The following is a 22,095-nucleotide window of genomic DNA, read 5'->3' on the forward strand; positions in this document are numbered from 1 at the left end:
AATAAGCTCAATGCCTGAAAATTTCAGGCAATAACTTAATGCCTAGGCATTAGCTTATTGCCTAGGATTTAAGCTTATTTTAAAATGCCTAATTTTTCTTATTGTTGCTAACATACAAGTCATATATATGCAATCACTAAGGTTTGAACGTAGTTTTCAATTTAGGCTTGTTTATATTTTTTCGTTTGGGCTTGTATCATATCTTCCCTCCCGTTTATATGATCTGTTCATCCTATATTGACTCTTAAAATTCAAGAGTCTATCTAAAATTGAGGGTAAATATTATGGCCTGCCATATACCGTTTTGATCCCTAACATCACTGAAGAGACATTTATTGTTGAAATCCGGATCTGGTGTACAAAAAAGATATTGACACCTTATGTTTGTGGCATAACATCTTGGCCACAAGTTTATATTTTTCTGTTTAGTATTGCATTAAAATTAAGATCCATTTTGTTACATCTTGTCATCAATTTTATTTGGCAATCGCCAATGACAGTCAGCAGGGTTAAAGAACATCAGTTGTTCGACTTGTTAGTCAAATGCGTTTTGTTTAAATATACTTTTTCACTTTTTTTTGGTCTTTTTGAAAATGTTGTTTGTGCTGTATTTAGACCCTTTTACAACGAAATTTGTTTTACATGAACACATATTAAAATTGCAGTTTTTATCCAACGCAATCATAGGTTTGAACGTAGTTTTCAATTTATACTTGAATATATATATTTATCCAAGGCAATCATAGGTTCGAACGTAGTTTTCAATTTATACTTGTATATATATATTTATCGAACTTAATCATAGGTTTGAACGTAGTTTTCAATTTATACTTGTATATATATATTTATCCAACGCAATCATAGGTTTGAACGTAGTTTTCAATTTATACTTGTATATATATATTTATCCAACGCAATCATAGGTTTGAACGTAGTTTTCAATTTATACTTCTATATATATATGATTGCGTTGGATAAAAACCGCAATTTTTATACGTGCATGTAAAACAAATTTTGTTGTAGATTAGGGTCTAAAAACAGCACAAACAACATTAGTTTCTTTGAAGAAGGGAGCAGTATACCACTTTTGTGGAAATTTTCTGTGCTTGAAAAATGTATATAAATTACATTTACTTAATTAGATTTGAACTCACCAAATGTTTTTTTCCCATAGGAGTCTTTTATATTTACATTACTCTTGTTCATGATGTTAAGAATTTGTTTAACATCCTATCTTTTAGACTATGCATGTCCATTAATGCTATGACAGCATCGCCAGGCCTCATGGTATCCTCCTCCTGGATATTATTGATCGGGTTGCCGACGCATATCCCGTTTACTTCTCCTGCACAGATGTCAATTTGTTCTGAAAATGAATACTAGAATAAGCTGTCTGTGTCAACCAATCTTTGTGCAATTGTTTATTGGTGTAAAATGTAGATTTTGGCTTATACATTTGTAACTCTGAAACCAAAGCATTTAGAGCAAATCTGACAAGGGGTTAAATTGTTGATCAAGTCAATATCTATCTGCCCTCAAATTTTCAAATGAATTGGACAACTGGGTTGCTGCCCCTGAATTTGTAATTTTTAAGGAAATTTTGCCAATTTTATACAACAGCAATATTGGTATGTATCACATTGTTGTCGTCGTTAGTATCGGACGAAGACGGATGGTTTCCAGTTAATAACTTTAGTATAAATAAATAGAAATCAATAAAATTTTAACACAATGTTTATAACCACAAGAGGAAGATAGGAATTGATTTTTGGGGTTATGGTCCCTAATATTAGGAATTAGGGGCCCGAAGAGGCGTTGTCTCATTGGCACTCACACCACATCTTCCTATATCTATTTTATCTAGTGTCAGCACAATTAGTTGTGTATAAGTATTTTAATTGTTCTGAAATAGTACAACAATGTTTAATACCATAAGTAGAAGGTTGGGATATATTTTATGGGGCAAACAGTCAAGGAATAAAGGGCCAAAAACGGGACAAAAACATATTTTTGTAGTTTCAAGACAATGAATTGGACTTGTCTTTCTTTGTCCAGAATGGTTGTTGAATCACCTAAAACCAATGCTCGATGAAATCTTCTTTGAAAATCGGAGTTATCTTTCTTTGTCCAGAATAGTAGTTAAATAAACTTAAATTAATGTTATATACAATATACAATGCAATATTCACTTTTACTACCAACTGATAAATTAAAGCAATCTTTACCATTCAGTGATTACAAGCTTTTTGATTACCATTCTAGGGTATTGCCCCTTACAAGTGGAAAAATTGAAGATTTTTTTCGTTTCTGTTTCAGTTTGTCTTAACTAAATTTAATGAAATGTGTATATAATGCTTATATTACCTGTAAACTCAGTTCAGGTTCAATTTTTGGCATCTTCACTTTTACAGTACTTGAGTTATGTCCCTTTATAACGTTATTTGCTCGTGAGGGCATCATCTGTGTCCCTTTGGATTCATTCCCAATTTTTTTTTTTTATTTAATTAATATTAATTTTAACCATGACTATGACATTTTATATTTTAATATTTTATGATGTATTTAAATGAGTAGTTATTGTTGCAAACTTCATTAGAAATTTGAATTGAGATCATTTTTGGAATAAGGCAAAGGAGGGGGGGGGGTCAACTTTTCTCATTTCAGATTTCAGAAATTAAAAAGAAGATTTCTTCTAATAATTTTTTTTTGAGAGGATTAATATTCAACAGCATTGTAAATTGCTTAAAAGCAAAAAAAAATGTTTAAGTTCATTAGACCACATTCATTCTGTGTCAGAAACCTATGCTGTGTCAACTATTTAATCACAATCCAAATTCAGAGCTGTATCCAGCTTGAATGTTGTGTCCATACTTGCCACAACTGTTCAGGGTTCAACCTCTGCAGTCATATAAAGCTGCGCCCTGCGGAGCATCTGGTTGGTTATTATTTTGATTACTATTATAGATAGAGATAAACAGCAATAATGTTCAGCAAAGTAAGATCTACAATCAAGTCAACATGATCAAAATGGTCAGTTGATCCCATATGGAGTTATTGCCCCCTATAGTAAATCTTTTAACAATTTTCATTAATTTGGTAAAATTTTGTAAATTTTTACAAAATATTTTCCTCTGTAACTTAAGGGCCAAGTTTATTATGGATAGAGAAAATTGTAAGTAGCAAGAATGGTCAGTAAAGTAAGATCTACAAACACATCACCATCACCAAAAATACAATTTTGTCATTAATCCATCTGTGTCCTTTGTTTAGGAGCCTTGAGAGCCTCTTGTTTTGGCTCATTTAGTGTTACCCTTAACTAACAATCCTTCCATTTATCTGTTGGTCAATTCATTCTTCCCAATTTCTTTTCCCACTCTTAACTTAAAGGGACACTATCTATTAGATATATAAAAAATAAACTGTTATCACAGAGATATATCTAGCTTTTTTGTAATTTCCATAATGCAAATGTTGAAATGAAAAATAGCTACATTTTAACATGTAAGTTTAGCTAATATTCAAAGTCAATGAACTATGACTGAAGGTATATGGCTTAATATTCTCAATGGAAATGAGATGTGCCAATGCTAAAATCATCGACTTATCAATCATAAGTAGTTCTCTTTAAACAAACCTAAACAAAAACTTATACATGTAAACTAAGGAACATTTCAAAGTCAATAAACCATAACTGAGGGGGAGGGTAAAAAAAATTCCATGATTATGAGATGTGCCAATGCTAATACAACTGCATACCAAGTATCATTGCATTGACCTACCACTACTGGTTCCCAATAAACTGATCAATCACAAACTAATATATCAAAACTAAGCAAAAAATTCAAAGTCAATAAACCATGAATGAGGGGGAGGGGCCAAATAATCTCCATGGAAATGAGATATGATGATGCTTCTACAACTGCAAACCAATTATCATTGATTTACCACTATTGGTTCCCCATAAACAGACCTAATCACAAACTAATAAATGAAAACTAAGCAAAAGTTTCAAAGTCAATAGACCATAACTGAGGGGGCGGGGTCAAATAATCTCCATGATAATGAGATGTGTTAATACTTATAAAGCTGCATACCAAATATCTTTGACTTACCACTGGTGGTTCACCATAAACTAGACCTAATCACAAACTAATACATTGTTGACGCGGCTGGAAACAGCATACCTTTGTCTTGCTCCAACAAGCGAGACAAAAGTTTAATATATTAATTTTTTTTTGCTCAATCATTAATACAATGCAAATAGTGAAATAATAATTTGCTTTTAGCAGCTAGTTTGGTTCAATTTTGTTGAAATAAGCTTAAATACATTGATTATGAATTATCCACTTGCAAGTGAGTAATTCAATGTCATTGAATTTGTATCCATGTGAACTTCAATTTAACCCCTTAGCTTGAGATTGATAACACGTGAATTGTATGTGTAAAGTTATTTGAAGGAAAAGAATTCATCATTGAAAGTTAAACAAAGGTAAATCATTTGATTGACTGATTTGATCCATAAACAAATCATTCTTATACAGGTAAAAAGGATGATAAACATTTATTTTTCATCTTTAATATGAGATTAAATAGACCTTGAATAATCCGACAGCACAAGTTTGCTTAATCTATTTATATCAATATTGATGTTTACAACGCTGATTTGATCATCAGATGACTTTATAGATCAATATGAAAATTAATTAGATGCATCTAGACTAAAATACACTAGAAACAAAGATACATATTTTCATGCCCTTGCCTTTTAATTGTTTATTTTCTTGAGACTTTAAATATACACATGGAAAAAAGTATTGCAACACCTTGATTTTTCAAAACTTGAAAAATCAGCCTTTTATTTTAGATGGAATATGATAAAATATTTGTAAAATAATATTGAAACATAGTTAATGATTACATTGGCATTTTAACGAACAAAAAATGATTGAAAAAAAAAAGATTTATCTAACCACAATTTAAAAAACCAAATGAATTGTTTTTTGTACAAAAAACTGCATTTTACAACTTTTACTGTAGTCGAACTTTACAATGTCAGACATTTCAAAATTAATCTTAAGATGATTGTTCACATCATGGTCGATCGTTATACGCTAAAGAATTAGTACTTTGTGTGCAGCTTCCATTCAAACAGTCAACCGCCACTTAACGTCTTATGATTCCTGCCATAAATCGACTAATTTGTTGCTACGGTAGCAGCAACCATTTCTGATGATGGCATTATTAATTTCATCACTTGTTTGGACTTAGGTGTCCCTTCGCGCACATTACGCCCTATAGTGTCCCATATATGCTCGATATGGTTCAAATCCGGGCTACGATCAAGCCAAGGAAGATAAACAGAATTCCATTGGAACAATGGATCTTCCTCCACGATGCTTATTTCCAATTTTGAAGTGCTCTGCACTACATTGTTTATAGATAAACGTGTGTCTGTTCATAAGCAAAAGTCTTCGAAATGGTCTTATCGCACAATAACCAGTAGAGATGAGTCAATCTCGAACAATATTTGTTCAAAGGCCCCTGTATGCCCACCACTCTCTTTTTAGGATTGTATTGTATGCAATGGGTTTCTTTCTGACCAAGCTTCATTATGCTTGATTTTCCGTAGCAGATGTCATAGGGGGTCTTTTTGATCTCGGATAGTCTTTAACATCGTTAATATTGCCTGTTTTTTATTCTCAAAACGAATAATAGTGGAATTATTAAGTGATGACCGACAATACGTGCGGTTGTCACAGCGACACTCCTGCTTCTCTCAATCACATAACTTTATAAACTTGGTTATTTAAAGTGTTGAAAACAATGAGGATACAAACACCTGTTTTGCTGTTTACGAGTACAGTAGCTGCATGTGCAGATAAGAACTTATCGAGTCGATAATTATTGATCAAATTCAGGTGATATTCAAATAATGTTTAACTAGTTCTATTTTGACAAATTAAATCAGAAAAAAATAAAGAGTGTTATTTTAAATCAAATTTCAATTTGGTGTTGCAATACTTTTGTTCCATGTGTATAGTTTGGATAAATGTTTTTCATTGTTATAAATCAAAAGTGAGAATTTGATTAAAATCGATGAACATGAATTTGACAGCTAGTGCCCCTATATATTTGCCTGAAGATGATGTTATTTGTTGCATTGTTTTGTTTTTAAAAAACAATTATTTTGAATTGCTCTTATCCTTTTATGTTTGAAAATGGCTCAATCTTGTTAACAAAAGTTTTGACTATCAATTTTGTGTTGCTCTGTTTCTATGCATTTATTCTATTTCTTGCTACATGGGAATTTATAGTTTATGAATCATCTGTAATTCTACAGGTCTTTTTTGTTTTAGGAGGCCAACTCTAATACTGTAAATTCAGAAATTATTGAATGCATTAATTATTATTGCGATTATAACCCTGTTGCATTTTTCGCAATAATAAAAACATTACAATAAATTCTGAATTTACAGTAATTTATATGAAATGCAACATTACTTTGATACATTGTCATATATCATGAAATAAAGATCCTAAATAAATCTGAGGTTACTATGAGTTCCTATTACAACAATCAAATACTGCATATTGATTACAACTGAACTTGGATATATATGCATGATCACATACAGTGAGAGGAATACCTCTTTTGAGCTTGAGGTCACTGAGTGTTAGATCAAGGTCAAAGTAGACCTTTAAAAAGATTACTTTAAAAAGAGTAAAGTGTTACTAGAAGTGTTGTCCATGCAATATCTTGAAAAGTCTTAAATGAAAATTTCTTGATACGTTAAACAAGGCAGCAACTGTATAAAAAAGGGTTTTTGGAAAGTTATTGGAGTTACACCAAAAATCTATGGTTTCATATTGAATAAGGTTGATAATCATATAAACATGGGTCTTCAATTATTGGCTTCATGATTTCTGTCTAGTGACCCACCCCTGCTGAACAACGTGTGTGTTCCTATGTCACTTATGATAAATAAGAGGCCAAGATTGATTTTATTTGAGCTTGCCATTTCTGAACATTTTTTTATTGATCCTGTTTGGAGGTCTGAATTTGAAAGTATCAGTTTTATGCAAAACAATCCAGTAATAAGATGGTTTACTATCTTCTTTTGTGAGATTATATATGACTGCCTGAAATCACTAAAGGTAAACAACAAATACATTGAAAACAAGTTACAAGAATACTAAGGGGGAGGAGGGAGCAGGTAGATAGTTTTTCTTCTCAAATAGTGCAACAAACTTATAATGTAACATACCATCTATGCGGCATCCTCCCTCTTCCACAGATTGGCGGATGAGAATTTTGTTTTCATCATCATACTCTGAAAATGTTGTGTACACCACGGGCTTTGCCCCTAACATTAATAATTTGTTCATGCATTTGTTTATTCCATCAATGGTAATGGTTACCTCCTGATCCTTACTTTCTGCTAACTGTGGAAAAATAAAAAGTTTGTTTTATTTCTATGGAAGAAACTGTAGAAACTAAACTTTTTATAAAAGTAAATCATTATAAGTACAGCCTTCATTGCAGAGCCTTGGAGGTCTGAATTTGAAAGTATCAGTTTTATGCAAAACAATCCAGTAACGAGATGGTTTACTATCTTTTTTTGCAAGATTATATATGACTGCCTGACATCACTTAAAGTAAACAACAAATACATTGAAAACAAGCTACAAGAATACTAAGGGGGAGGAGGGAGCAGGTAGATAGATTTTCTTCTCAAATAGTGCAACAAACTTGTAATGTATCATACCATCTATGTGGCATCCTCCCTCTTCCACAGATTGGCGGATGAGAATTTTGTTTTCATCATCATACTCTCGAAATGTTGTGTAGACCACGGGCTTTGCCCCTAAAATTAATAATTTGTTGATGGATCTGTTTATTCCATCAATAGTGATGGTAACTTCCTGATCCTTACTTTCTGCTAACTGTGGAAAAATAAAAAGTTTGTTTTATTTCTATGGAAGAAACTGTAGAAACTAAAATTGAGAATGGAAATGGGGAATGTGTCAAAGAGACAACAACCCGACCAAATAAAAAACAACAGCAGAGAGTCACCAACAGGTCTTCAATGTAGCGAGAAATTCCCGCACCCGGAGGCGTCCTTCAGCTGGCCCATAAACAAATATATACTAGTCCAGTGATAATGAACGCCATACTAATTTCCAAATTGTACACAAGAAACTAAAATTAAAATAATACAAGACTAACAAAGGCCAGAGGCTCCTGACTTGGGACAGGCGCAAAAATGCGGCGGGGTTAAACATGTTTGTGAGATCTCAACCCTACCCCTATACCTCTAACCAATGTAGTAAAGTAAACGCATAACAATACGCACATTAAAATTCAGTTCAAGAGAAATCCGAGTCTGATGTCAGAAGATGTAACCAAAGAAAATAAACAAAATGACAATAATACATAAATAAATTTGGTCTTCCAATAGATATATAAAACCTCACCAAACATTTAATATTAATAAATTTCAGAATTAATATAGAGAGTGAATTATCAGCTACAGATAGACAATTTTATATTACAGGAGAAATTCTTATTAATCAAACATGCAGAAGCTACATTGAAATAGCCAATTACAGGAGGATGATGCTAGGAGTGCACGACTTGAGTGGTGGCCTAGAAGGTGTGGTATGTCCTGCTGACCTCACCGTTTGTGTTGATGCAGAAAAGTGGGACATACCACCAATTTACACTTGGATAACAAAAAAAGGTAATAAGGTAGTTAAATTATCAAAAAACATCTTTTTTTTTTTTTTTTCAGTTATCAATTAGGGAAAATGTGTCCTAAAATTAGTTTGCCAGACAATCAATTTCATTAACCAATGTGATTGGAAAGTTTGGAATAGAGGTGTGCGCATAATTTCAAATCATATGTTTGTCCTCTACTAAATTGAGTGGTTGCCAATTGAAAGTGATATCAATTAACTCGGGAAAAGAGTCTACCCCCTTGTAATAATCACTTATTGAAAGATTGGAAGAACTATGCGACTATACCTGTAGAAAAAATATTTTTTTAATGATTCCTTATAACTTAAAGATCCTTTAAATAAGCTTATTATAAAAGGTTATCAAATTCAAATTGTAGTAAGATCATTGAACATTGCTCTTATGAGTATAGATATTGATTTTGTAATTAGTAAATTAAAAGCAAACAAAATATCATTTTCTATGTTCAGTGGACCGTGAAAATGAGGGAAAATCTCTTATTTGGCATTTAAATTGGAAAGATCATATCATAGGGAACATGTGTACCAAGTTTCAAGTTGATTGGACTTCAACTTTATCAAAAACTACCTCGACCAAAAACTTTCATCAAAACTTAAACCTGATGCGGGACAGACAAACGAACGAACAAACGTAAGCACAGACCAGAAAACACAATGCACATGAATGGGGCATAAAATAATTGACATCTTTTGAGCATCAATACAGCGGAAGAATAAAATAAGCTGGGAGAAAGATGATCAGAACAAAACCATAAGGTCTTTCCATGAAAAAGAAGAGGGATCGACTTATAATCAGAACAAACCAAATTTGGTCTTCCAATAGATATATAAAACCTCACCAAACATTTAATATTAATAAATTTCAGAATTAATATAGAGAGTGAATTATCAGCTACAGATAGACAATTTTATATTACAGGAGAAATTCTTATTAATCAAACATGCAGAAGCTACATTGAAATAGCCAATTACAGGAGGATGATGCTAGGAGTGCACGACTTGAGTGATGGCCTAGAAGGTGTGGTATGTCCTGCTGACCTCACCGTTTGTGTTGATGCAGAAAAGTGGGACATACCACCAATTTACACTTGGATAACAAAAAAGGTAATAAGGTAGTTAAATTATCAAAAAACATCTTTTTTGTTTTTTTTTCAGTTATCAATTAGGGAAAATGTGTCCTAAAATTAGTTTGCCAGACAATCAATTTCATTAACCAATGTGATTGGAAAGTTTGGAATAGAGGTGTGCGCATAATTTCAAATCATATGTTTGTCCTCTACTAAATTGAGTGGTTGCCAATTGAAAGTGATATCAATTAACTCGGGAAAAGAGTCTATCCCCTTGTAATAATCACTTATTGAAAGATTGGAAGAACTATGCGACTATACCTGTAGAAAAAATATTTTTTTAATGATTCCTTATAACTTAAAGATCCTTTAAATAAGCTTATTATAAAAGGTTATCAAATTCAAATTGTAGTAAGATCATTGAACATTGCTCTTATGAGTATAGATATTGATTTTGTAATTAGTAAATTAAAAGCAAACAAAATATCATTTTCTATGTTCAGTGGACCGTGAAAATGAGGGAAAATCTCTTATTTGGCATTTAAATTGGAAAGATCATATCATAGGGAACATGTGTACCAAGTTTCAAGTTGATTGGACTTCAACTTTATCAAAAACTACCTCGACCAAAAACTTTCATCAAAACTTAAACCTGATGCGGGACAGACAAACGAACGAACAAACGTAAGCACAGACCAGAAAACACAATGCACATGAATGGGGCATAAAATAATTGACATCTTTTGAGCATCAATACAGCGGAAGAATAAAATAAGCTGGGAGAAAGATGATCAGAACAAAACCATAAGGTCTTTCCATGAAAAAGAAGAGGGATCGACTTATAATCAGAACAAACCAAATTTGGTCTTCCAATAGATATATAAAACCTCACCAAACATTTAATATTAATAAATTTCAGAATTAATATAGAGAGTGAATTATCAGCTACAGATAGACAATTTTATATTACAGGAGAAATTCTTATTAATCAAACATGCAGAAGCTACATTAATTGAAATAGCCAATTACAGGAGGATGATGCTAGGAGTGCACGACTTGAGTGGTGGCCTAGAAGGTGTGGTATGTCCTGCTGACCTCACCGTTTGTGTTGATGCAGAAAAGTGGGACATACCACCAATTTACACTTGGATAACAAAAAAGGTAATAAGGTAGTTAAATTATCAAAAAACATCTTTTTTGTTTTTTTTTCAGTTATCAATTAGGGAAAATGTGTCCTAAAATTAGTTTGCCAGACAATCAATTTCATTAACCAATGTGATTGGAAAGTTTGGAATAGAGGTGTGCGCATAATTTCAAATCATATGTTTGTCCTCTACTAAATTGAGTGGTTGCCAATTGAAAGTGATATCAATTAACTCGGGAAAAGAGTCTATCCCCTTGTAATAATCACTTATTGAAAGATTGGAAGAACTATGCGACTATACCTGTAGAAAAAATATTTTTTTAATGATTCCTTATAACTTAAAGATCCTTTAAATAAGCTTATTATAAAAGGTTATCAAATTCAAATTGTAGTAAGATCATTGAACATTGCTCTTATGAGTATAGATATTGATTTTGTAATTAGTAAATTAAAAGCAAACAAAATATCATTTTCTATGTTCAGTGGACCGTGAAAATGAGGGAAAATCTCTTATTTGGCATTTAAATTGGAAAGATCATATCATAGGGAACATGTGTACCAAGTTTCAAGTTGATTGGACTTCAACTTTATCAAAAACTACCTCGACCAAAAACTTTCATCAAAACTTAAACCTGATGCGGGACAGACAAACGAACGAACAAACGTAAGCACAGACCAGAAAACACAATGCACATGAATGGGGCATAAAATAATTGACATCTTTTGAGCATCAATACAGCGGAAGAATAAAATAAGCTGGGAGAAAGATGATCAGAACAAAACCATAAGGTCTTTCCATGAAAAAGAAGAGGGATCGACTTATAATCAGAACAAACCAAATTTGGTCTTCCAATAGATATATAAAACCTCACCAAACATTTAATATTAATAAATTTCAGAATTAATATAGAGAGTGAATTATCAGCTACAGATAGACAATTTTATATTACAGGAGAAATTCTTATTAATCAAACATGCAGAAGCTACATTGAAATAGCCAATTACAGGAGGATGATGCTAGGAGTGCACGACTTGAGTGGTGGCCTAGAAGGTGTGGTATGTCCTGCTGACCTCACCGTTTGTGTTGATGCAGAAAAGTGGGACATACCACCAATTTACACTTGGATAACAAAAAAGGTAATAAGGTAGTTAAATTATCAAAAAACATCTTTTTTGTTTTTTTTTCAGTTATCAATTAGGGAAAATGTGTCCTAAAATTAGTTTGCCAGACAATCAATTTCATTAACCAATGTGATTGGAAAGTTTGGAATAGAGGTGTGCGCATAATTTCAAATCATATGTTTGTCCTCTACTAAATTGAGTGGTTGCCAATTGAAAGTGATATCAATTAACTCGGGAAAAGAGTCTATCCCCTTGTAATAATCACTTATTGAAAGATTGGAAGAACTATGCGACTATACCTGTAGAAAAAATATTTTTTTAATGATTCCTTATAACTTAAAGATCCTTTAAATAAGCTTATTATAAAAGGTTATCAAATTCAAATTGTAGTAAGATCATTGAACATTGCTCTTATGAGTATAGATATTGATTTTGTAATTAGTAAATTAAAAGCAAACAAAATATCATTTTCTATGTTCAGTGGACCGTGAAAATGAGGGAAAATCTCTTATTTGGCATTTAAATTGGAAAGATCATATCATAGGGAACATGTGTACCAAGTTTCAAGTTGATTGGACTTCAACTTTATCAAAAACTACCTCGACCAAAAACTTTCATCAAAACTTAAACCTGATGCGGGACAGACAAACGAACGAACAAACGTAAGCACAGACCAGAAAACACAATGCACATGAATGGGGCATAAAATAATTGACATCTTTTGAGCATCAATACAGCGGAAGAATAAAATAAGCTGGGAGAAAGATGATCAGAACAAAACCATAAGGTCTTTCCATGAAAAAGAAGAGGGATCGACTTATAATCAGAACAAAACCAAATTTGTTCTTCCAACAGATATATAAAACCTCACCAAACATTTAATATTAATAAATTTCAGAATTAATATAGAGAGTGAATTATCAGCTACAGATAGACAATTTTATATTACAGGAGAAATTCTTATTAATCAAACATGCAGAAGCTACATTGAAATAGCCAATTACAGGAGGATGATGCTAGGAGTGCACGACTTGAGTGGTGGCCTAGAAGGTGTGGTATGTCCTGCTGACCTCACCGTTTGTGTTGATGCAGAAAAGTGGGACATACCACCAATTTACACTTGGATAACAAAAAAGGTAATAAGGTAGTTAAATTATCAAAAAACATCTTTTTTGTTCTTTTTTCAGTTATCAATCAGAGAAAATGTGTCCTAAAATTAGTTTGCCAGACAATCAATTTCATAAACCAATGTGATTGGAAAGTTTGGAATAGAGGTGTGCGCATAATTTCAAATCATATGTTTGTCCTCTACTAAATTGAGTGGTTGCCAATTGAAAGTGTTATCAATTAACTCGGGAAAAAAGTCTATCCCCTTGTAATAATCACTTATTGAAAGATTGGAAGAACTATGCGACTATACCTGTAGAAAAAATATTTTTTTAATGATTCCTTATAACTTAAAGATCCTTTAAATAAGCTTATTATAAAAGGTTATCAAATTCAAATTGTAGTAAGATCATTGAACATTGCTCTTATGAGTATAGATATTGATTTTGTAATTAGTAAATTAAATGCAAACAAAATATCATTTTCTATGTTCAGTGGACCGTGAAAATGAGGGAAAACCTCTTATTTGGCATTTAAAATCACGGGTAGTAAGGTCGTCATATCGAGGAGCGTTTAGTACAGTGATTTTGTCATAGTTTGGATAAGTTTGACATGACGGTGTTAAGTCTTTTTGATGACAATCAATGCAAAAATGTTAACATTGGGATATTTTGTAAACGGAACTTCTAATCATTAATTCAAACTGGTTGGTACCTTTGTATGAAGTAAATATGTTAGTAAATCACAATTTGTATCATATGGTTAATGATTTAACACAGAACAAAGCTTGCGTATGTCAAAATTTAAAACTTGCTAATTGGTCTATCGTGCATAAAAAAAGTTATTTTCTTACAGTCTGTTACATCACATATATGTTCGTGATATAACACTGCGGTCAATTATTTTGAAAAATACCTACTTTTGCAATAAATTCAAAATAACTGAAATATCTGTGTCATGGTTTGGTTCATTCGTGTCATGGTTAAGTTCATGTTCGACATGGTTCAGTTATGTAATTCGTGTCGTGTATAATGAAGAGTTACTATCAAAATTAACAAAAATCGTTGCATTTGAAACACAAAAGGACATAAGAACGCGTATACAATGTAGTAATATGTTACAAGTAGATGCAATATGATTGCCAATGATATAACTATCCATCTGAGATCAAATGACGTAGATGTTAGCAGTTATTTGTCATCAAGAGGCCTTCAACATTCAACAATGAGCAAAACCATATTTCTTAGCAAGATATAAAAGGCTGCGACAAAATTCAATGTATAGGAATTCCAATTAGGAAACCATCAGCCTAATTTCTGTCCAAAATAAATAGCAATGAGACAACTATCCACAAAAGACCAAAATGACAAAAACATTAACAACTATAGGTAACTGTACGGCCTTCAACAATGAGCAAAGCCCATACCGCATAGTCAGCTATAAAAGGCCCCGATAAGACAATGTAAAACTATTCAAACGAGAAAACTAACGGCCTTATTTAAAACATGTTTGCGGGCTCCCCAACCTCTAGTTCGCCTCAACCTTGCCACACATGTAAAACTCACCGGATTGGGTTTAAACATGCAAGAAAATCAAGTAACAAAATCACTAAATACACAAATAAAGTACTGATATTTAGTGGGACCTAGTTACAAACAAATAACAAATGCTAAAAAGTCAAGATTCTAAGATAGCTTCTTTTAAATTTCAGGATGGAATTCTGCTGCCAATATTGTGAGCATCTTTGAATTATGTCTAGCAATAAATAACGATATATATTTAACACTGTAGTTTCATTGAAAAGCATTATATGAATCAATATTGAGAGGATCCAATTTTTCAATATTTGTTTCTTAATTTTTAAATCTTTTATTGCCGTAGTCATATTATAAACTTGAATCCTAAAGAACTAATTAAACAATACTACGTTTATTTATTTCAACAGCCATGCAATATTTGACCACCCCGAAGATCTACTGCTAAACGTAAAAGTGCAATCGTGAACCCATATGATGGATTTGCACATAGTTCTCAAGGATTCGTCAGTACCATAAAAGAGCATGTTATGATCTCTAAAAATGTCATTATCTTGAAAATGAGACAATATATCATTTAAACTTTATGAATGCTAGAAATTAATCAGTATCACCAACAACTCCAAATGACCCGTCTAAAGGAGCAATATATGCAATTGCCTCTGATAAATTGTATGAGTCCAATTCAATGCATTTGTATAAAATTTGGAGCCTTATCATGTAAATAAATAACAAAACAAACAAAAAACAATTCTGAATTTGACTGCGTTGTTTTTATGTTTAACATATTTAGTTACACAAATGGAAAAGAAGTTATAAACTACGAAATCATGAAAATATAAGTTTTCACCACAGACACCAAACAGGCATTCATAAGTGCTAACTATTGTGAAACGAAGGGTTTTACACATTTAATTTCAAAAACATATTTACTGAATTCCGAAGTTGCCAAAAATGTTCAGAACCTAGTGACGTTCCAAGTTGTCCTATGCCATACCTTACTATTTTACGCTTTACTGAGAATAGTAGATGGTTTCGGATCTCTGGTTGTCTCTGTCCAATTTATTTACCCATTTTATAGAAACAGGCAGATACAGAGGTTGGCCTATTTAATTTATCCTATTGTTGAAGAATTCATATGTTTGTGTTGTTGGTTTGCTGTCCATTTATGTATTTCCTGCGTCATCTTACATTTGACATTATACCCCAGTCCCACTAGGCCACGATCGTACTACGATCTGCCAAAAAAATGCAAATGTTGATGATCGTAGTACGGTCGTGTAGAGGTCTTCAAGATCGTGATGAGCGTGGCCAATTTTGAACATGTTCAAAACAAGTCGTGGTGCGGTCGTGATAAAAACAGGTCGTAGTAGAAGCGTAGTGAGAGCGCACTAAGGTCGTGAAAAGATCGTAAAGGTCGCTGTGCCATCGTAGCGAGACCGTTGCAAAAGCGTGGTTCTATTCGGAGAGACTGCGCTACGATCTCACAGCGACGTTATTACGACCTCACTTCGACCATCACGTTCTCAACGCGACCCAACTACGCTTCCAAAACGACCATACCACGTTTACACCACGCTGTTCAAGATCACAGTACGATTCTAGCACGCCCTTGCCGTCCTTGTCACGCTCTTCTTACGACCTCACTACGTTCATACTACGACTTTCATTTTTATTGTCATTTTCACATAAAATATGAAATCTCCCAAGGTTTTTGTTTGTCTGTTTGTAATAAGGACTTCTTGTCCATTTTCCCAACCATGCTTCTCGTTTTTATATAGATTAGACCGTTGGGTTTCCTGTTTGCATGGTTTTACACTAGTAATTTTGGGGCCCTTTATAGTTTGCTGTTCGATGTGAGCCAATGTTCCGTGTTGAAAGCCGTACCTTGACCTAGAATGGTTTACTTTTATAAATTGTTACTTGGATGGAGAGTTGTCTCATTGACTCATACCACATCTTCCTTTATCTACTAATATTGACACATGTGTGTAATCTCTGCTATCGTTCACTAGATGTCGTCGTTTGAGCTTGATGAACCAGCAATAGGTTGTAATTTATGTTGCATTGGTCGGTCCGTCATCACTGCTGGATCAGGATTCGTTACTATCAGAACTCCCTTTGCCTCTACATCAATCCCTACTACCACGCCCACGTGTTCTAGTAGATTTTGGTGGCATGACTGTATTGTTTCAGAGAAATCTACGTATTAATCAGAAATAGAAAGAATGGAACTGTATTGATATGGAACACGATGTTTACGTTTTTGCTGAGAACGTAGTAAGATCGAAGAATGAACGTAGTATAATCGGGATAAGAACGTGCTAAAAGCGCAGTAGAAACGTGGTAAGATCGTATTGCAATCGGATAACGCTTGGTATGGTCGTAGTGAGAACGTGATGAGCGTAGAAAGATCTTGATAAGCGTAGTGAGGTCGCAGAATAAGCGCGGTGAGAACGTCTTATAATCGTAGCGCGATCGTTGTAGAAGCGTAATGAGGACGTAGAAGCATCTTGCAAGCAATGGAAATTTACTTTTTGTGCCGCTCATACTGCGACCTCACCACGACCTGAATTTATTTTAGATCGCGGTGAGCGTGGTGCGATCGTGGTCTAGTGGGACTGGGGCTTTACCTAGTAAATTGAAAATCAAATAAGCAAAAATGATAAACGGCAAATATAGATAGCATAAAAGTATCATTGAATGTTCTAAGAAGTTCAAATAAAGTGTACTTGTGATATATATCAACAAACTTACCATCTGTTTCATCTTCGTCCATCTTATAATGCGTTCTGTTCTATTAGAAACGATGATTTCTTGTCTAGCACGGTCAAAATTAACAGTTTAAATTTCATTTAGCAGACAATTTAACACGTGTTTCTTTGATTTTTAATCTTTTTTTCAATCACATTTAATGATATACCTCCTCATACTTAAAATTATATAGCAGGATTTTGTTTCAGATAGTATAGAAACTATATTACATAAAAAGTAAAATATTTGAAATAATTTAATGATACTATACGCGTGATCAAAAAGAAGATGTGATATGATTGCCAAGAAGACAACTATCCCCAAAAGACCAAAATGACACAAACATTAAGAACTATAGGTCCCCGTACGGCCTTCAACAATGAGCAAAGCCCATACCGCATAGTCAGCTATAAAAAAAACCGATAAGACAATGTTAAACAATTCAAACGAGAAAAGTTACGGTTTTATATATGTAAAAAAATGAATGATGCATTTATACAATATTAAATGAAAACGTTGCATTTATACAATATTACAAAGATTTTGTGAGCTTTCATATTTTAAATTCGAACTTTGAAAGTACTTTTTATTGAAATTTCACCTATTATTGTTTAAAACCAATAAGTTTTAAAACTGTTGTCCATGTCACGCGTAAATATTGGGTTTCGTAAATGGTTAAAGACTTATGATGTCCTCTTAATATCTTTTGGTTAGTTTTGTAGTTGGGTTACTGTATCATGGACCTATAACCCCACATCGTCTTTTATTCATCTTAAACTGGTTCAAAATTTAAAATGAAGAAAAACCAACAAATGTATAGTTTTCTAGAAAAGAAAATGAAAAACAAGAATTACTTTTTGACTGGCTTCCATTTTTTAGTAGCCTTTAGCTATTTGACTAGTGATGCTGCTCATGATATCCCCGGCAGAGTCAAGCATGGACATTTGGAGAAAAATTAGGCTATATGTGAAACAGAAGCAACGCTTTGTCTTTTTTTTTGTAAAATTATATCGAAAGCTAGTTTAAAAGAGCAGTGACTTTTAAATTTATATTGTAGAAAACTTACGAAAAGTAACATCACATGTTTGATTTAAGCTTTGACGATTACACCCACTAAATTTGGTTAAACAGGCATTTTTTCTTCTCAGGCAGTTAATATATAGTGTAACTTCGTTCAATAACAGGCGATATCAGTCAAATTTTCAGTATTAAAGTGGAACACATATATATTTATTTCGATCTAAACCATGACAATCTTGACCAAAACCATGACGAATTTCTCGACTCTTAACCGAACCATGTCAATCGCTTAACCAAACCATAGCAATTCCGATATCTTGCTTATTCTGCGTTAATTTCGAGAAACAACAATTCCAATATAGATCGTTTGCCCTCCAATACAGATTCGAGCATCGTATTTGCTTTTTATCTGCCCGTGTGACTAGAACTGAGACAATAGTTTGGGGAAGAAACATAAATTAACCATGTCAAACTTATCCAAATTATGACAAAATCACTGTACTAAACGTTCCTCGATATGACGACCTTACTACCCGTGAAAATGGAAAGATCATATCATAGGAAACATGTGTACCAAGTTTCAAGTTGATTGGACTTCAACTTTATCAAAAACTACCTCGACCAAAAACTTTCATCAAAATTTAAACCTGATGCGGGACAGACAAACGAACGAACAAACGTAAGCACAGACCAGAAAACACAATGCACATGAATGGGGCATAAAATAATTGACATCTTTTGAGCATCAATACAGCGGAAGAATAAAATAAGCTGGGAGAAAGATGATCAGAACAAAACCATAAGGTCTTTCCATGAAAAAGAAGAGGGATCGACTTATAATCAGAACAAAACCAAATTTGGTCTTCCAACAGATATAGAAAACCTCACCAAACATTTAATATTAATAAATTTCAGAATTAATATAGAGAGTGAATTATCAGCTACAGATAGACAATTTTATATTACAGGAGAAATTCTTATTAATCAAACATGCAGAAGCTACATTGAAATAGCCAATTACAGGAGGATGATGCTAGGAGTGCACGACTTGAGTGGTGGCCTAGAAGGTGTGGTATGTCCTGCTGACCTCACCGTTTGTGTTGATGCAGAAAAGTGGGACATACCACCAATTTACACTTGGATAACAAAAAAGGTAATAAGGTAGTTAAATTATCAAAAAACATCTTTTTTGTTCTTTTTTCAGTTATCAATCAGAGAAAATGTGTCCTAAAATTAGTTTGCCAGACAATCAATTTCATAAACCAATGTGATTGGAAAGTTTGGAATAGAGGTGTGCGCATAATTTCAAATCATATGTTTGTCCTCTACTAAATTGAGTGGTTGCCAATTGAAAGTGTTATCAATTAACTCGGGAAAAGAGTCTATCCCCTTGTAATAATCACTTATTGAAAGATTGGAAGAACTATGCGACTATACCTGTAGAAATTTTTTTTTTTAATGATTCCTTATAACTTAAAGATCCTTTAAATAAGCTTATTATAAAAGGTTATCAAATTCAAATTGTAGTAAGATCATTGAACATTGCTCTTATGAGTATAGATATTGATTTTGTAATTAGTAAATTAAAAGCAAACAAAATATCATTTTCTATGTTCAGTGGACCGTGAAAATGAGGGAAAATCTCTTATTTGGCATTTAAATTGGAAAGATCATATCATAGGGAACATGTGTACCAAGTTTCAAGTTGATTGGACTTCAACTTTATCAAAAACTACCTCGACCAAAAACTTTCATCAAAATTTAAACCTGATGCGGGACAGACAAACGAACGAACAAACGTAAGCACAGACCAGAAAACACAATGCACATGAATGGGGCATAAAATAATTGACATCTTTTGAGCATCAATACAGCGGAAGAATAAAATAAGCTGGGAGAAAGATGATCAGAACAAAACCATAAGGTCTTTCCATGAAAAAGAAGAGGGATCGACTTATAATCAGAACAAAACCAAATTTGGTCTTCCAACAGATATATAAAACCTCACCAAACATTTAATATTAATAAATTTCAGAATTAATATAGAGAGTGAATTATCAGCTACAGATAGACAATTTTATATTACAGGAGAAATTCTTATTAATCAAACATACAGAAGCTACATTGAAATAGCCAATTACAGGAGGATGATGCTAGGAGTGCACGACTTGAGTGGTGGCCTAGAAGGTGTGGTATGTCCTGCTGACCTCACCGTTTGTGTTGATGCAGAAAAGTGGGACATACCACCAATTTACACTTGGATAACAAAAAAGGTAATAAGGTAGTTAAATTATCAAAAAACATCTTTTTTGTTTTTTTTTCAGTTATCAATTAGGGAAAATGTGTCCTAAATTTAGTTTGCCAGACAATCAATTTCATTAACCAATGTGATTGGAAAGTTTGGAATAGAGGTGTGTGCATAATTTCAAATCATATGTTTGTCCTCTACTAAATTGAGGGGTTGCCAATTGAAAGTGATATCAAATAACTCGGGAAAAGAGTCTATCCCCTTGTAATAATCACTTATTGAAAGATTGGAAGAACTATGCGACTATACCTGTAGAAATTTTTTTTTTAATGATTCCTTATAACTTAAAGATCCTTTAAATAAGCTTATTATAAAAGGTTATCAAATTCAAATTGTAGTAAGATCATTGAACATTGCTCTTATGAGTATAGATATTGATTTTGTAATTAGTAAATTAAAAGCAGTCGGGGGAAGACCAAGTGACCATATTTCTATACCCCAGTCACCCTTGGGCTACAGCCTTCGAGAAGATGTATTGAAGTAAAGAACTACAGAAGAGTGATCCTGAGCATTGATGTTTTAAGCTTTGGGCTTGATGGCTTAAAAGTTCTCGCCGACCTATCTTTAAGTGTGGATGCAGAAACATGGGAAATACCAGTAATATACGGCTGGTTGAAAAATGAGGTAATAAGGAAAAAAGTAGTCAATTTATAAAAAAAAATACAAATCAATAGTTTTGAAAAGAATTGTTAACGGTCTTTCCCCTCCGAAACATGATTGATTGGTTGATTGTTTTTGACTGACTTAACTAAACACACGAGATAGGGTCTCTTGGGTTGATTGATGGTTATTTAACGTCCAGTGGCAAATATTTTATGCATATTACGGACAAGAACACGTTCACACTAAATACAATAGGTAGGTCTTGTCATAAATGAGGCCATTTGGGATGATGGTCGAGGAAATTTGGACTGCCACTGGAAAATGAGGGTATATAAGTTAGGGCTTGATGGCTTAAAAGTATCTACCGAAACCTTATACAAGATACCCCAACAATTATTAACCCAAAGATTGGTCGACACCGACAGTATTCATTTTCAGAAAAAAAGAAAACATAAAAACATAAGAAATAAATGGAACTCTTATGGGCACTGACTATCAGGACCTCCCAGATTTAGATACAATGACGCTAGAATATGCCATTATCGCGCTGATGAGTATCTCATTAAGCGAAGAAGATGTCAATAAGGCAGACGCAATCCTGTTTGAGAACTAAACATTTGGTTAGGACTAATGTAAGTTTATTAAATCAAATTCCCACGAAAGTGAAATACTATAAAA

General features: G+C 33.0%; 2 long non-coding RNA genes across 2 annotated transcripts; one reads left to right on the forward strand and one right to left on the reverse strand.

Moving 5' to 3' along the window:
• Positions 1-1,114: 1,114 nt before the first annotated feature.
• On the reverse strand, positions 1,115-7,939 carry LOC139482865 (uncharacterized). The gene is made up of 3 exons (XR_011654986.1): positions 7,767-7,939; positions 7,266-7,443; positions 1,115-1,366 (listed from the first exon to the last, which is right to left on the reverse strand). It is a non-coding gene; the product is annotated as an uncharacterized lncRNA (long non-coding RNA).
• A 2,903-nt stretch (positions 7,940-10,842) lies between these two features.
• Positions 10,843-21,443, forward strand: LOC139482646 (uncharacterized). Its single transcript, XR_011654899.1, has 6 exons — positions 10,843-10,985; positions 11,921-12,105; positions 13,042-13,226; positions 19,475-19,659; positions 20,595-20,779; positions 21,205-21,443. It is a non-coding gene; the product is annotated as an uncharacterized lncRNA (long non-coding RNA).
• The last annotated feature ends 652 nt before the right edge of the window (positions 21,444-22,095 follow it).

Source organism: Mytilus edulis, chromosome 7 (assembly GCF_963676685.1).
Source record: "Mytilus edulis chromosome 7, xbMytEdul2.2, whole genome shotgun sequence".
Classification (NCBI taxonomy): Eukaryota; Metazoa; Mollusca; class Bivalvia; order Mytilida; family Mytilidae; genus Mytilus; species Mytilus edulis.